This window comes from Thermobia domestica, chromosome 3, assembly GCF_964235325.1.
Source record: "Thermobia domestica chromosome 3, izTheDome1.hap1.1, whole genome shotgun sequence".
NCBI lineage: Eukaryota > Metazoa > Arthropoda > Insecta > Zygentoma > Lepismatidae > Thermobia > Thermobia domestica.
In genome coordinates, this window is record NC_137456.1 from 40,081,875 (window position 1) to 40,100,315 (window position 18,441).

Here is an 18,441-nt window from a genome sequence, read left to right on the forward strand (position 1 = left end):
GCATTATTTGGGCGCATAACTAGGGGAGACCACAGGCACGAAACTTTCATCCTTCCGTTACGACTGAAAATTTCCGAAACGCGTATATTTGCTACACGTATTATTTTTCTACACGTATTTTGAAGTCAGTATTGTAGCAAATGGGGAAGGGGATTTGTCTAGATATGTAGCTCAGAGTTGTGTATAACATCAACACTGGTCATTCTCAGTATATATAATTATTAATCTCTTTCAGTACTTCATCCAATACTCCTCTATCATGATAAGACATCAAAGCTGTATATGCTGAATTTCTCTAGCATGAAAGTAAAATGAATGCACATGAACATATTTTCATTCTCTATTTAACTGTTAATTTGCAATATAATAAAACTAGAACATAATGGAACAATTGTACCTCAACACAAATTATGCTTAAAGGAAAGTGTAGCTACCATAAATTACTATCATTTGAGCCTTATCTCAAAAGATTCTAGCTATTTACCTAATTTAAATATCAAATACAATGTTTGAAATTTGATTTTCGAAGCAAACATATATTAAAATAGTTATAACTTATTGAAAGGCAATTAAAACCCCTTTTCAATGGAAGAACTCTTATGGATAAAGGGTAAAAACTAATAAATATTTTAAACTCTTTTGATACACCTTCGATTTGCCTTGGTTCGTGAAGTATATGGCATAATTTTATTGTGATTGCACCATAAAATGGAGGAAAACTTCAAAACAAGAGTTCTATTTCCATTTTAAAGAATCGTTATATAACCATATTATTGTACCTATTTATAAGTAAGTAAGGAGTATTTCTGTTTCTGTTATCTTTGAAAATGGCATTACTTTTAAGGAACTGTTTTAAAAAGTTGAACTCTGAGTAAACAAAATTTTGAGTCCATTTAGCACAGTACATTTGTTTTTTAAAAATAATAAATTGTGTAAGTTGGATTAATATAATATTTCTATTACTTCAAAGTTGACATTATGTATTGGAACAGCTATTATTTTCAATGATAATTTTTTTTAAGAAAAATTCTACATTCATCTCTTTTTGGTATAATTAATGTGAAAAATTACCATGAAATCACATAAAAAGTAATTTTTCTTTGATACTCCCGCATAATATACGACAAAAGATTGAGTTTTCAGTTGTACTTCTCTTCCTTTTTTTTCTTTTTTATATTGGGACAGAAGAGAAAACACTTCACAAATTTAAGAATATAATTGCGTGTATGTGAGAGGATGTTTGATTTTATTCTGTGATTATGTAATTATACATATTTTTAGTTATGAACTCTAGTCATAAAAAGCTTCGCTTGTTTCTGTATTATTATATGCATATATACTATTTGAGCTGCTTTGTATGTATGTATGTACTGTACTTAATTTTTTTTCTTTATTTACCCGGATATGCTTGAGAGTATTATTGTAGTGTGTCATGCTGGACATGATTTGATTGTGCATATTAAGCAACAAGAATAAAAATGTTTAAAAGACTTTTTATTATTCCTGATCCACTAACATATTTAATCCTTCGTAAAATATCTAAATACGTCAGATAGGTGTTGATATTAGTTGGTGATATCTGCAAACAGCGGTTGCAATATCACAGCGAATGCGAGGTTACATATCTATCTCTTGAGTATTACATAAATGTTCAGAAAACATGGACAAAAATATCTTCCTCCATTCTGTTTATAGTTTTGATTTAATTATGTGAGGGTGATTCAGAAAGTAATGTTTCCAAGGTGATACCTTTATTTGTGTTTGACAGATAGCACTGATACAGATATCAGTGGAAAACTTGCAGTGTCAGCTACAAATGGTGGTATCATTTTTCAACGTAGTCCCCATTATGAGCAACATATTTGCGCCAACGGGAAACAAGGTTTTTCATGCCGTCGGCGAAGAATTGTGGTGTCTGCTGGCGACACCATTGCTGAACTGCTGCTTTCACCTCTGCGTCACAACTGTAGCGTTGTCCCTTAAGGTGAGCCTTAAGTTTCGGGAAGATCCAAAAGTCGCAAGGTGCAAGATCCGGATTATAGGCAGGATCAGGCAGAATTTCCACAACACTTTGTCAGCAAATGGGACAATTTTGATTTTTTTTTTTTTTTTTGGCTGATGGGAGGACGTAAAATGGAGGCATCAAAGGAAGAGCAAATAGATGTTTGTTTTCTGATGGCGGATGGAGTAGGGGGAACGGACATTCATCGAAGAATATCACAAGTGTACGGTGAATACTGCATGTCCCTTGCAAGGGCCAAGGAGTGGCACACGAGCTTCAGGGAAGGATGGGTGTTGTTAGCCGATGATGCACAGTCTGGAACACCACATCGCATTACCGGTTGACATCGTCCAGCTGATTCATGCAGTCATTACCCAGAACCGCAGAGTTACAGTGAAAGCCGTAGCCGCCGAGGTCAAGTTGAGCGTCGGAAGTGTGTACACCATCATGACGGAAAGGCTGAACTGGCGCAAAGTGTGCGCGCAATGGGTGGACCGCAGTCTTCAACCACAAACAGGAAGCATGTCGAATGGCCCACTGTCTTGGTCATCTGCAGCGTTATGCCAGGGAAGGGAATGAGTTCCTGGCACGAGTGGTGGTTAGAGATGAGTCTTGGTGTCATCACTTCGAACCAGAATCGAAACGACAAAGTCTCCAGTGGAAGCACCCAGGGTCGCAACCACCAAAAGAACCCAAAGCCATCCACACAAGTGTAGGAAAGGTTATGCTGACGTTCTTCTTTGACCAAGACGGTCCCCTTCTGATAGACTTCCTGCAGCACGGGACAACAGTGAATGCCTAGCGTTACGCGCAAACATTGACCCACCTTCGCCAAGCGATCAAATTGAAACGACCAGGCAAGCTCACCCGTGAGATCATTTTGCTCCATGACAATGCCCTACCTCATAGGCCAACACAGTCAAGACAGTCGTGCAAAAATTAAAGTGGGAGGATCTCGGTCACCCTCCATACAGTCCAGACCTCTCTCCCTGCGATTACACCGTTTTTGGTCCCCTTAAAAAGGCTCTGAGGGGCAAACGATTCACCTCGGACGATGATGTCCAGTAGTATTCGGAACTGGTTTGCAACGCAGCCAGGGAATTCTACGAGACAGCCATTCACCACCTTGTGTCGCAGTGGGACAAGTGCCTCAACAGCCATGGCCAATACTTATAACATACAGGTAAGCGTTTCTGTTCCTCGGCCTCCGGCTCATTTCTTTTTGAACACACCTTATACATAAAATAACGCTGTATTATTGCTGATACATTTGTTTTAAAATCGAAATGCAAGATTTATATTTTAACGTTCTGTGCAGAGATGTATTTTCATTTGTAGTCAAAATTAAAATTATAAATGATTCCATTTTACATAGCAAGGGGAATTCTACGATGTCTGTCGATGTTTCACTATGAGTCAATTCATATGATCCAAAGAGAATTACTTGATCATTTTCAATTTTAAATTATTCTTATATAGTATTATCGTATACCTTGGCAATACAAAACTATTCTTCTACCTAATCATCACTAGGTAAAATCAAGTACGAGAAATAATGACCGGAAAGAAGACAACAAAACGAATTGCTGACATCTTTCAACAGGAGTTCTACAATCAAATTTTAACAACTGTGCTAGAAGACAACTCGAGGTTATAAACCATTTGAGAATACGTCTCGGTTCATACTATGAAGAAACACCTGTAAGGTGAAGAAGAAGAAGGTTGAAGTAGTCTTTTGACAACAGGATTGTTTCAAATTTATGAAAATCCTGAAGATTAATAGACATTGAAGTCGAATAAACAGAACTTGCTTTAACAAGTAATATTAACTATAGCAATTTATTTATTGTTTTGTAACGGGTGTAAAAGAACAGAATGGCTTACTCATTTTAAGTACTAGTTCAGGAAGATTCTCTTTATCTCCCTTAAACTATTTGCCATCTCAAATCTCAATAATTTCTACAAAATGCATTAGAAAATTATAATCATTAAATGATTAAAATAAATAGTCAAAATTTATTGTGTTTATTAGATACTTTGAATTTGTAATATCTATATTAAAGTAGTATCTATATTAACAAGGAACGGACGTCAAGGTGTCATCCGGACATCTGAAACAAACTTAGTCCATTCGCTAAACGTAACAAAGATATGTTCATGCATAAAAAATTAAGCGCCATGGACAGCGGAGTAAGTCCCTGAGGCCCATTAACCCTGTTAGTATAAAGAAATAGACATGAGGGAAAAACTTGTATACCAATATACGCTTTTCTCTCATACCTATTCTGTCTGTCAATACAAAACTTGGCATACACATTTCTCATCCCCTATAGTAATTTTCGAGGTACATTTGGATTGTGTGCTTTTACCCGGGGCCACTCCAGAGGGTTCCAAAATTGATGGGAGTAATTTCTGGAGGGAATTTTCCCTACATTCTCCCAATTTTCCCTGTTCAAGTAGGATACGGGCCCCAATACATAACACCTCTGGAAAGTTTATTTCATGCTGAAGAGAATGAACTATAAACTATGACTTTCCAATGAACAGTGTTGATACAATAGCTATTTCACTGCGAGTCTACGATTTTCTTTATACTAGCAAGGTTAATGGGCCCCAGGGACTTACTCCGTTGTCCATGGCATCTAATTTTTTGTGCATAAACATATCTTTGTTATGTTTAGCGAATGGACTACATTTGTTTCGGATATCCGGATGACAAGTTCACAGGGAGTAATCTACCCCCCAACACCCCCTAACGCCCTCCCAAATTTCTTTACACACACACCTGGAAGGAAAAGGAACACTCCCCAAAATCCAATTGTATCAATCATTATAATATAGGTTATTTATTACATCAAATTAAAAAAGGTTTAGCGTTTAGGAAAGAAGGCAATATTCTTATTTATTTAGTTCACTTCAAAATACGAAGCGACTTCGTTCTCATATACGGCTTCGAGAACCACATGCCTTCATTGTTTCGGGCGGTGTTTCGATCAAAACAATTGACAAAACCGGCCCGCTCATACCTACCCTCCTGGGCTCCGCGGTTGTTTCCATTTCCGTTATTTATAGTTAGTGTAAATAGTGATACTGCCAAAAGTGCCCAAATATTTCTGTATTCCCTTCAAGAAATAGTCTTTAAATTAAGACGAAATGATATTTCTGTTGAATGTGGAGTACAACTTGCTCAAGTATGGGAATGGGAAATATCATAACTCAAGATTTTGTGCTTGTTCTGGTAACTGTACAAAGGAGGAGGTGCGGCGCCGTAGTAGCTAAGTCCGCCATGGCCTTGGAATTTTTAAAACATACAAAATAGAGAAAACTATGTTAGTAATGATCTTGAAAATTGCCCTGGTGGGAAGACGAAAAATGTCAAGTGGATTACGGACAGTTCTCTGGTGATGAGAGATGCATAACGGGACGTATGTCGATCACGAAGATTGTCTGGCAATATCATGAGTGTTTTCGCTAAGAATTGAATCAGTTTTTTTTAATGCATTGATGGTCTTGCCTTTTGTATTTCGATAAGCGTAAGAAGTCAAATTGGGAAGAAAAAAAAAATCACAGGCGAAGTTGTTATGTCAATATCCAGAAGCACTTTCGCTAGACTTATCATTAAATGCCTCCAAGTGATTCTTGTCTTTTTTTTTTAAAAAATAATAATAATAATAAATAAATAAATAAAAATAAAAAATAACGGATTTGAACGTGGTTTTCTCTTTGTATTAATATGAAATCTTTGTATTTAATTTCCTATTATGTTAATATGAAATTTTATTTTAATGATCCAATGTACAGAAATTAATCTATTACAAAGGTTCTTTTTTTTTTTTTTTTTTTTTTTAGCAGATTGAGCTCCATAAATAAAAGCTTCGAGGGAGGGGGGAACATTGAACCAGTTACTCTTGCTAATAGTTGCATAACAAAATATACTCTTTTCTTTGAGTGTGTTTAAAAATGTATATCACTATTCTGAGAGTACCCCCATTTATTTTGAACACCCCTCAAAGTAAAAATTTCTGGCGTACTTACTGCAAGTTCACGTCCGTTCCTTGTAAGTTTTATGCGATCAGGTTTCATGCTTGATATTTTATAGCTAATCATTAATAACTTATGAGAGATATATCAACTTGTAACGTCACAAAAGTAATTAATAAGTAATGAGCGGAGCACGTTCATGAAATTTGTATTGGTAGTAAGTTAATCAGATATCTAGAAATTCATTTCTTTGCAAGTACGTTTTTCTCATTGGGACTTGATTCATTGGAAGTGGCAAGGAAGATCGACTGATCTGTAAAAATAAAAACGAAAACATTAGTTACGAAATATGTAAAATCGAAGTGAAATAAATGAAACAAATATTATAAAGTAATGACACGGATATGGAATAAGTAAGTAAAATTTTTTGAAAATAATAAATAATAATAATAAACATGATAAGGAAAGTCTTATACTTACTGTTTACTGAAGTCATCCCTGGAAAACTTTATATCATATTGGATCCGTGTAGTACCTAAAAGAATGAAAGTGAGTCATTAAACAAACAAATTCAAGGAAAATACGTATTGGTACTGGAAATCTATGCTCTTCTGTATGCAGTTTTCTCTTCATTTTTTCTAGCACCAAGTCTTATAGAAACAATACGCCTGTACTTCTTATAATTAATATTTGAACTTTCAAAAGAAGGAATTAGTACAATTTAGTTGTAACATAATGCGTAAATTCCTGTTTGTGTGATATGTCATGGTGTTTGTATTGAACGATGTTAGGAAAACGAAATATAATTTTGATGGTTACAAATGTCTCGGAATTGATTTAAAGCCAATAGTGTAGTGTAGATAGTTGAAGTTACCTTAAGGTTTTACATTGCCTATCTTACGTTTAAAGAATATATTCCCTCATATACTCTCGAACTTTGGTTTTTGCTTTGCCATACGTGTGCGGTAAAATGGCAATCCGTTGTTTTGGGCAGAAACTCAGCTTAGTTCTCCTCGTAATTTGCAACTAGTGAGACAATTGTAATACTGCTACTTAGAGGTACTTTGAAGAGCTCCATACTCTGGGACGTGTTTTATTTATATATATAAAATAAGAAAGTTTCATCTTCTGGGGGATCCGCCCCTGCCAGGAATGCACTAAACTAACAGAAGAGAAAACAGGCAAAATTGCATTGGCTACCTAATTCGAACGACATAACTACACAAAATTTCGTTGACATCAGGCAGGAAACATCTAAAACTTTTAGAACAAAGAAATGCGATTTTTTGAAAACTAATATTTATTAACTTGAAAATGATAGTTAAAACAAAAACATTCGAGACATGTATAAGGGCATCTACGAATTTAAGAAAGCCTATTAGTCTCGCGTTTATATCTTAAAGAAAGCCAACGGAACATTTCTTATTGATACAGATAGCATTTTGAATTCATGGAAAGATTTCTTTGACGATTTGCTTAACTCACAGCTAAAACCTAATGTTCGTGGAGAAAGGGAAATACACATAGCAGAATCGTATATTCCAGAGCCGAACCGAGCAGAAGTAGAAATTGCTATAAAAAATAATAAAAAAAAGAGAAAAAGTAAAACAAATCCCCGGGTCTAGACGAAACTCCACCTGAGTTAGTTTTAGATGGACAGAAAAAATATGCAACAATATACACAAACTGATTCTCCTTATCTGGAACAAGGAGGATTTGCCACAAGAGTGGAAAGAATCAATCATTGTTCTAATTTACAAGTAAGAAGACAAAACTGATTGTAATAATCATGGAGGCATCTCTCTTCTGTCCACATCTTATAAAACCGTCTCAAGCATTCTGTTAGAAAATTTGACCCCATACGCAGATAAAATTATTGGAGATTATTAATGTGGATTTAGGTGAAATCGATCAACTGTTGACCAGATATTTATCATTCAACAAATACTCAAAAAGAAATGGGAATACAATACCCCGGTACATAAATTATTTATTGATTTTAGAAAAGCCTACTACTCGGTTGAGGGGGGGGGGGCATTGTACAACATTCATAGAATGTACGTCAGAATACCGAAAAAGTTAGATTAATTAAGATGTGTTTTATTGAATCCCAAAGTAAAGCCCAAGTAGGAAAATACTTGTCCACGAGTTTTCACGTCGAGAATGACGTGAACCAGGATGGTGTGTTGTCGCCATTATTATTCAATTTTGTTCTGGCCGTTATAAGGAAAATCAAAGATAGCTACCTGGGCCTCTTTGCAGGGACACTGGTTTAGAAGCAAATGCAGAAAATAAACTAAATACATGGACAATCGCTGGAATCGTAATATTGAGAATTTTAGATACGCGAAAACATCAAATAATACTTCCGACGAAGTGGATACTTTCAAATATCTAGGATTACTGCAGTATTTACAGACCAAAACCATATCTACGAAGAAATTAAATATCGATTGAAAGCAAGAAATTTGTGTTATTATCCAGTTCCAAATCTTATGTGTTCACAAATTCTGTCGAGGAATTTGCAGTTTAAAATATATAAAACGATAATCATGCCTGTTGTGCTATATGGTTGCGAAATATCGTTGGTTACTCTGAGGGAAGAACGTAGACTAAAAATATTTGAGAATAAAATCAGGCGAAAATGCGGACCCAAGAGGAACGGAAATGGGGAAAATTCCATAGTAAGGAACAGCATAATTTATACCATTTAGTCACCAAGCCTAGGAGGCTCAGGTGGTCAAGTCATGTAGCCAGAATGAAAGAAAGTCGGAACGCTTTCAAAATTTTAACTGGAAATTCAATCGTAAAACGATCACTAGGAGAACCTAGGTTCAGATAGGAGGACAATATTAGGATGGACCTCTCAGAAATAGATGTGGAAAATAGAAACTGAATCCAGTTGGCTAAGGATAGAAGTCAATGCTTTTTGTGAATGCGGCATTGATGCTCTGGGTTTTACAAGCCATAGAGTTAGTTAGTTTTGTCTGCGTTCTTCCCTCAGAGTAGGCTAAACGACCATGTTTCGCAACCATGCAGTACAACAGATATAATCATCGTGTTTTTTTATTATTTTTTTTAGCTACCGGAGTAAGAATAGCGGACCTGATAGCTTCACTGCATGTATATATATGTGAGCATTTATGTATGTACGTGTATATTTGTGTGTATATATGAGGTACTTTATTTCTCGGTAACTATTAACCGAATCTGAACTAGATTTGGTGGGTGGTTAGGTATATTTAGTGTCCGAAAGATTCGGCTCTGCAATGGAAACTGTATTGCACTGCTTTGAACGACGGGAGTTTCTGAGTTTGGCTCATCTCGGCTTGTTACATATCTATTAATATTTCTTAAGTTATTTTATCTTGAAGAACAGGAAAAGCAGATATTTTAGATTTCATCCTTTTGTATAGTACGCAGTAGGTAATGTACAGTCACCCACATAAGTACCTGGACCCCTGACTTATAATTCCATTACCTGGAGTCCAGGTACTTATGTGGGTGACTGTACATGGTCACTGAATTAAATATGTCCTATATATTGATATAAAAAGCAACACATAACTCCCACATAATCAATACATTAAGTTATATTTTGTCTGTTGCAATATCCCATAACTAATTATAACTCATTTAGTTTCTTTAAGATCTTATTATATTTTTAGGAAGCCAGAAATGTATTTTTGCAAGCGAACCCGCATAGTTATATTTACGCCACTGCCCATCGGACTGATAGAACCACCACGTCAGAAAAAAAAAAAAGAATTCCTGTCAGAAGCTAGTACAAAACGTGTAAAGGTGTTCTAAACCGTCAATATAATACGCACAAAGTATTAATAGGTCTACGTGGTACAGCTCACAATAAAAGCTGTCGAACAGCTTAATTAAGTAAATGAAAAGTCCTTTTTATGTCCAATTTAAAATCCAGATGCAAGTACGTATATATATTTTCAATAGTATTACTTTATTATTTTATAAACATCAAATAATACTAAATTGCTAAATATATATTTATTATTATTTATTTTTCAAATTTTATGATCTTTTTTGTTTCAAATAATGAAAAATGACAACATTTTGGTTCTAATGTTTGTCATAATGATCACAACTTTCTTACGAGAAAAGCCATTTCCAGAATTAAACATGTTCTGCCATCTATTGCCGAACGACTTAATGAAAGTACTAAAGACAAAACTTCTTTTCTACAGTAGATGGCAATAGTATTCATTTAAATATACAGTGCATGTACGTTACGGTTTTATATTTTCCTTAATAGATGTCACTGCCATTCAAGTCTGGTTGTTTAATCCTCTAATAGATGTCACTAACATAAACTTTTAATAATGAACTCTTCGAACTTCAACTAGAATTGCCAGATTTAAGATTTTCCGTAAGCTGTTATTTTCTATGTGCCTAGGTTTTACGTTTCTATTGCAGTTTTAATATGTGAACCTTTATCTGGATAGCAACTATTGCTTAAAAAAAAAAAAAAATCATTTTTTTCTGCGTGCACATTTCGTAACAGTTTTCGTCAACACAATGCAAAATTAACGATTTATTTTTGATAATCGGCATAATCATAACAAAAATAGTGACTTTTTGTATTCTTTGCATTTTGCTGCTGTACGTTGAATTTTGCGAAGACTTGTACATAATGATCTCCCGGGAAGACGATGCTTTTGCTTAGTTATGCTATTAATAATTGTCATTTCTCGTAAATCACACCTGTATTTACAGACTTGGGGATTTAGGGGGTATGTCCCACCCAATAATTTTCTGTATCATGCCTAAGATGGCCAACTAGTCGGTAGTTTACCAGTAGGGACAGAGATACCAGTTTTATTAAGGCAGATCTGTGTCATAGGCAATTTGTGAGGGGGGCGTTGCCTATTCTTATTTCATTTTAGAGTTTGCAACCCAGAAATAGGAGTACAAAGTAGCAACTGGATCCAGATGGCTAAGGACAGAAGTCAATGGAGAGCTTCTGGAATGTGACATTGAACCTCCAGTTTCCATAGATCATAGAGTTACATATTTAGCTTGGGAACCCTAGTAATGTCACATTACAATGCTTAATTTCATTTATGGTGCTAAGTGCGATAAATATGATGTGTAAATTGCAATATTAAAACTTAGAACAGTCCTATTACAACTTCACCGTAAAAGCTGTTGTTGCGCATATATTTCTGTATGTTCTGATATACTAGCTCATTTATTAGATTCTTGTTTAATTATTTCTTTGTATTACTTGAGTATTTATTAGACAACAATGTTAAGTGGCAAGCTGTAAAACTCTGAGTTTAATGTAAATGCATATGCATTAACAGGGGCGGACCGGCTACTAATTGGCTCTGGCGGCTAACAATTTGTGTTGGTTCCGAATTCTCAACCCCCCAAACCACCATCACCCCAACTACACACTGTTTTCCCACAGGAAAAGTACACTATTATCTTAGATAAAGTACACTATTCTTTAGTAGCAACACCGTACATTATACCACAAAGATCATAATATAAAATCAGGGTTTATGTTATTTATGTAACAATAGTTATGAGAATAATACAGAAAGTAATCATTAGCATTTTTTTTTTTTATTTTCTAATAAAGAACTACGGACAAATTAAACTAAAGTTAGCACTGGCAGTTTCAGTATTCGGGAACAAGAGGCACGATAAGCTGCAAAGGGACGCCCACTGAACGTAGCCCGGTATTTTTCTGAGCGGGATATACTAGTCTGGAGGATCGGTCATATGATCGTGCACTTTTTGATACAAGTATGAAATTTACAGTACACAATAATTGATGTGTAAATAACAATATTAGGGGTGGAGCCAATCGAAATTGGCGCTCTTGTCATAATGGCGGCCATATTGAAAAATTAATCTCGTAAAGGTGTTTTTTTCTTGAAAATAGCTTATATTTTTCTTTTTATGTACAAGTGACAATATTATTTTAATTACTATTGACCAAATAATGAACAATTTACAAATTTGTATATTTTAGTTTGTTATTTAGTTTATTTAGTTTGCTATTTTTCAACATGGCGCCCAATGTGACCAGATTTAATATGCCATAACTATAGAGTGATGGGTATCAAAATATATGTTCTTGAGGTCACTAATTGCAAGTATACGCTTAGAAATACTGTCAGACGGTCTGTTCTTGATTTAAGAGAATGGGATTCATAGCACTATTTAGTATTTTAAGTTTATCTTTCTAACTTTACACGTCAAGCTTGTGGAAATTGAAGTTTGAATATAAGATTTCTGCAGTACCAAAACTGTACAATAAAACATATCACATAGCAACAAAATTGAGAATTTTACTTCATGTTAAAACATGAAGGAGAGTAAAATTGGATTTTGCAGTCCTCCTTCGTGTGCATATATTCACATCCTTCACATCTACAAAGAGCTGTACATGGTAAGTCAGCTTTGAAACAGCTACCCTTTCCAGAACACACTTTGGAACAATTACATTTCAATATCTCTCTTGAAGACTCACTGACTAGTGGAGTTGTTATCCAACGAGGTGTCCATCTTTCTTCTTCGGTTTGTGTCCATCCATAAATACTAGGAGATGGGAGTTCAGGTTCTTTTTAAGTGATCTTCCCAAAATCTGTCCTGCTTGATAAGCTGTTCGAAGTAAATGCTTTAGCAAAGCATCTTGAGTTGGAGGTATAAGCTCAAGCTCACGATTCTTTCGTGTAAACATATTTTGCCTTACTACATTTATGTCATTATCTATGCTGCAAAGGTCATATAACGATACAACAAATTTTTCAACAATTGGAAACACTGTTTTCACGGCTTCTACATCTGGAGCACTTGATAATACTTGAAATGCCGACGTAACCTCATCATAAGCTTTCCAGGCTTTCCAAGCTAATATTTTACCTTTACCCGCAAATTTAGGTTAGTGTCACTTCCCGTCAAAGCATGAAAAGCAAGTATTGCAGAGCTATTCTCACTTCCCAGTGCCTTTGATATTACTGTAGCATTGATGTAACGCATAAGTTTTCCTGATCCATACAGTACCCACAAACAATCATATTCCAACTTAGCTGCATGTTTGATGCCAACACAACCACATCTGAGTCATCGACTTAAATCCGCAGGTTGTGAACTAACGGCACTGTTTCCTTGAGTGACAACAACTTTTCCTGGATATTCTGCTAAACTTACAAATTTTGCCAATAAAAGAAATAATACTGTTTTGTTTTCATTAACTTGAAGAAAGTCCTTTCAGTTTTTAGGCACCTTTTTATCCGCTTCAACTTTTCTTCGAATGCCTGTTCCTCTCTTCTCACGAACACAACTCTTCAAGCTATCTGGTTTATAGGTATCAAACACTACGTCAACACGTTTCACTTGTCCTTTAAATCGATTTCTAATCATGTTTATGAACTTTTCGATATAGTCAGCAAACGAATCTGTAGCTTCGGGTGTCAGAAAGTTCACAATGACTGCACCATCAAGAATAATCATTTCAACATCAGGTCCAGCTTGACGAGGTTCACCACTATCTTCTTCACTGCAAGAAATAAGTTTTTCTAGGCAGGGTACTATGTCTGATTTACCTCCATACCGAATTCTTCCATTGCACTCTGTCAGTGACAGAGGAAATGATTGATGCTCATGACTGAAAAACTGATAAAGGTCGCCATCTCGAACTTGACATCCTTTCTTTTCTTTCATTTCTTTTTTAGAAGCATTATATGATGCCCATATGCAATCTAAAGTCAGATGTGAATCTTCTTTTTCGGTAGTACGATAAACGTGTTCACACCATTCACTTTCTTTATCATTTTTAGCATTCCCAATTTCTAATGGTGCTATCGTCTCAATTTTAGGTGGAGAGTGTTTCATCTTTGGGGAAAATATAGGCTTGACTAGAGTGTAATTCTCTGGGAGTTTCATCAACTTTTTTCCGTTGTGCACTACACGCTCTTCAAGTTGTTCTTCATCCAAATGTTCAATATCTTGATGCTGAAACAGTGATATTCCCGTTCCATGAAATGAAGAAGTAGATGATGTAGATGAAGGAATTGATCGATATTATCAATTGCAGCTGTAGTAAAAACATTTTTCTTCAAATGTAAGGGAGCTACTGCCATGAAATGAATTATAGCATAATTACCCAATTCTGCTGCGAGGCAGAGAATTCTGTCATAAGATACACTAAGTTCTAATTCAAACAACACATCAACTATTTGTTTTGATCTTGTATATGAGTGAATCATACATCCAACAAAAAGGGGCAGCGGCGTTTCACTGTTTTGGAGAATGGACTGAATGCTGTGAAACTTTTCTACGTTTTTAAAAACAATTAAAGGATAAAAGTTGTGAAAGAGAGAGACAAACTTGGGACATATAATCCGCTTTGTTTTCAATGTTAGGACCATATAATATCATTAAAATAAGATTTAACAATGTCGTTGGTACACTGTTTTGTTGGTACTTATCCTCAAATGATCCTTTAAATTGAAACTGGGGATGTTTAAAAATATCTCGTCTTTCTATGTTTGCAGCATGAGATAAAACAATGGCATCTAACTCAGAATCATGAGAACAGGCTTTCTTGAGGATCTCTCCTATATCACTGTTTCTCACAAGCAAAACTCCTCGACCAGCGCCATGGAGTTCAAGTTCTGGAAAATGACTAAGTATTTTCTCTTCTAGCCGCGTTGAATGCACTGTACTTGGGTCACCACCCAGTTGCTCAATTCTCTGACAATAGAGTTTCTTGAGATGGCTCAACTGCAGCACAGGGGACATTTCGTCATCATCAAGAATACTTTCAATGTACACTAAAAGTTCTGCTAATGCGTTTTTTCATATGTATGAGCGTATTCTTCTGATCTTAATTTTAAATCTCTTTGACGATTATATAGGGCCACAAGACATTTTGCATGATACACTGCATCTTGAGCAAACATATCACCAGCACTTAGCTTTGCAATTAATTTGTGGTCTTGAAGAGTAAAAGCACATGATCTTACACGATTATTTATTTTAAGTGTTGGTGATTTTCGAAGTGACTGTGATTTTTCATCCACTGGTTCGTCACAAAAGAAGCACAATGTACACCCACCTTGATTGACTGAAAGTGAGTCCTTTGATCTGGTATTTTTCTCACTTGATGCAGATACGTCTGACTTATCTTGACTTCCACTTTTCTTCTTTTTTCTTTCAATTACCCTGTTCAATTTAGTGTTATTGAATTTCAAAGAGCAGCTTTTATGATATTCTGCCTTTGTATCCATAAATGTTTGCTTAATACCTTGTCCTTCGTCCAGCCTTCTTATTTTTAACCCAGAAGGTAGTGACTCTATTTCTTCAAATGTTACTAAATTTTCCGCTATAGTTGAATACCCAGCAGCTTCATTTGATGATTTACCAGCAAAATCACCAGGGCAGGTCAGCCTCTCCTTTGTTACTTCTTGAGAAAAAAGACAAAGGTCCCAATTAGTGATTTCATCACATGGTTTGGAAACCTCAGTATTGTCTATTAGTTTGAAATTTCGTTTCATTTTAGCTGCAGTTCAGTTCTGAAATAAATCGAAAACAAAATCTGAGTTACACTGAAAGACGAAAGAAATAGCAGGCAAAATAACTGTAAAAAAAACTAATAAAAATAAATAAATAAATCAAAATTAAACATTTAAATTCAACATTTTACCACGCCACGTGTCAAATGACCTTTATCAAGAGCATAAAAGTGAAAAATAGATTATAATTTAAAAATTAAAATGCATTAACATGTTAAACAATACGATTAAATGTTATTTTATATGTACTGAGCGGCCATTTTTAATATGGCGGCTATCTCGATGAAATCACGTGATATTTTTTGGCTCCACCCCTAGACTTGTTTCTTATGATGTCTATAAACCGTGTGTAAAATTTGATGCTTGTATCATAAACTGCACGATTCTTTGAGATTTTGTTACGGATCCTCCAGACTATACCTTCTGGAACAAGCACGACAAATTCTTGTCGTAGGGACGTTAATATCAGGAAGGCCTTGTGGTCCACGAACTATGTCAGGTGCCCAGATTGTGTGTATTTATGCAAATCGTGTGCACATATAGGCATACAGGGTGATCGTGATGGAATTAACTATGGTTGCAACGTGATAAAAGATGAGGAAAGACATTATAATAGTAAATCTTAATATTGCTACCAGAAATTGGTATAATGAATTTTCATTTCGATTTACGTAATTTTATTCCAAATTTATGTGACCTCCTCTCTTTATTAAAATCTTCATTTGGCCCCCTTCTGATTTGGCACCTGTTTGGGCGGCGATCGCCGCCTAGCCACCTGGGCAAGTCCGGGCCTGTGCATGAACGAACTTATGGACACATTACTTAACGATTAGCGTAAACGCAACGCAAAATTTGCGATAAACGGTATAGCAGTTGCATCTTACTGCTTATTGTTGCTGTACGTAGAATTTTGCGAAGACTGGTATGCAATGTGGCCACTAGTTTAATCTTACAATCACAAATAAACAGTAGTAAATTTCGATTCAAGTAGTGCAGAACTATTAAGTTGTAAACAATACTATAATTTATATTATAGTCCAATATTTTGAGTATTTTCATATTTCGATGTGATGGGGATATATCTCCCACTATCATTCATGGGATCACCCAACACCACCTAGATTAGGTCTAGGTGTAATCGAGGTGGTGTTGGATCGCTCATATGTACTTACATGCTTAGAATGACAGTTTTTATGCACTACATGAGTTTGTCGTATCAATTAAATCATAGTGAGCAGTTTAAAAATTTGCACGTGTTAAATCTAGCATGTTTCTCCAATAATTGAAAGCCAAGGACACCAGTGCTTGTATTGGATCATTTTAATGTTAGATAATATCAGGCACGTAGCCAGGATTTCGTGAAGGGGGGGGGTCCGTGAGATGAAATACTGTTGTCATCACACCAGGGGCTCGATCATTCTAAACTATTTTACTGGAACATATACTGGTTCGTTTAGCCAGGATTTCTTAACGGGAAGGGGGACGTGACATGAAACATTGAAGGCCCAATCAATCTAAACTACTTTACTATCAACATATATTGGCTTATTAGGACAATAAAATGAGGATATGTTGGTAAGTATTTTGACAACAAACAACGAAGAAATCTCGAGTAAAAAAAAAAAAAAAAAAAAAAAAAAAAAAAAAAAAAAAAAAAAAAAAACGTATTGAAACTGATTTTACTATATTTACGTTCTTCCTCTGTTATTCAAATATAACAATTTTCCTTTCATTACGACCTCAACTATTATAAAAAGTACATATTCACTATTATAAAAAGTACACTCATGTCCAAGATGATTGTCGCATATCTATGACTGTCTTCTGTAAGAATGTAATTTGATAATGATTTTGCAGGGTACTTTTAATACTGATAACCATGTGTCAGTATAGACCCTATTTTTGGTAAATTTCATAGGAAAAGAACTATAAATACGAAAATTAGAGTGAGTAAAACGAAATGTTGCTAAATGGAAGAGAAAATTTTATTTTTGTTTTATTGTTCTTATTTACTGCTCGTTTGACAAAATTTGCCACTTACATGTCTTTACCGATTGTCTGTTCCAAATGACAGGTTAAAGGAGTAGTAGAAAATTGTTTTTGAAATAACATGTTTGATACTCCAAGGATGCGATGACGAAAAATTATGATCAAAAATGTCCACGCTGTTACACAACCGACATTATGCTTTCAGAAGCTTGAAATCTCCCTGAGTAGCAGCAGAAATTCTAAGAATTGCCTAACTTCCGAAAATTTTAAATTCCCTGACTATTCCAGGATATCTCACTCACCTCGCCAAAATGTATTGCAAGTATTACAAATCTCCTCATAAGAAAGAGTAACCAAAAGCTTTCTGTAGTTTTTTTTAAATTTTTAACGCCGATTCTTCTTTTTCTCATTTCATTTCGTTTTATCCTTCCTTAATTTTTCATTTCTGGTCTCGAAGGGGGGGGGATCCGGACCCCCCTTGGCTACGTTCCTGGATAATATATATATTTTTAAGTTCCGAGCAGTACTGGCGATTACGTGTGAACACGGGGGAGAAGTGCAAAAAACCAAAATATATCATTAGTAAGAGGACATGTGATTAGATAATGGTTTGGAGGCAAAAAGTTGGGTAATTGCCCTCATGCCTCCCCTAATCGCCGCCACTGAACTATACTTTTGAAAACCTATCCACGTAATGTAACTCTCTCAAGTGGGCTTTGAGGTGGTGACAAATACTGTGTGCGTGGGTTTTCTCAAGGTTCTTCGTTTTCTCTCATTTCATCGTTATAATCCTTCTCATTATCACCGTCTCCCTCAGCCTCGGTGCATAACATGGGACGTTAAACTAAAATAATAATAATAAAGAAACAATAATATAAAAATAAAATATAGTTTTATATCTAGGGAATTCATGTA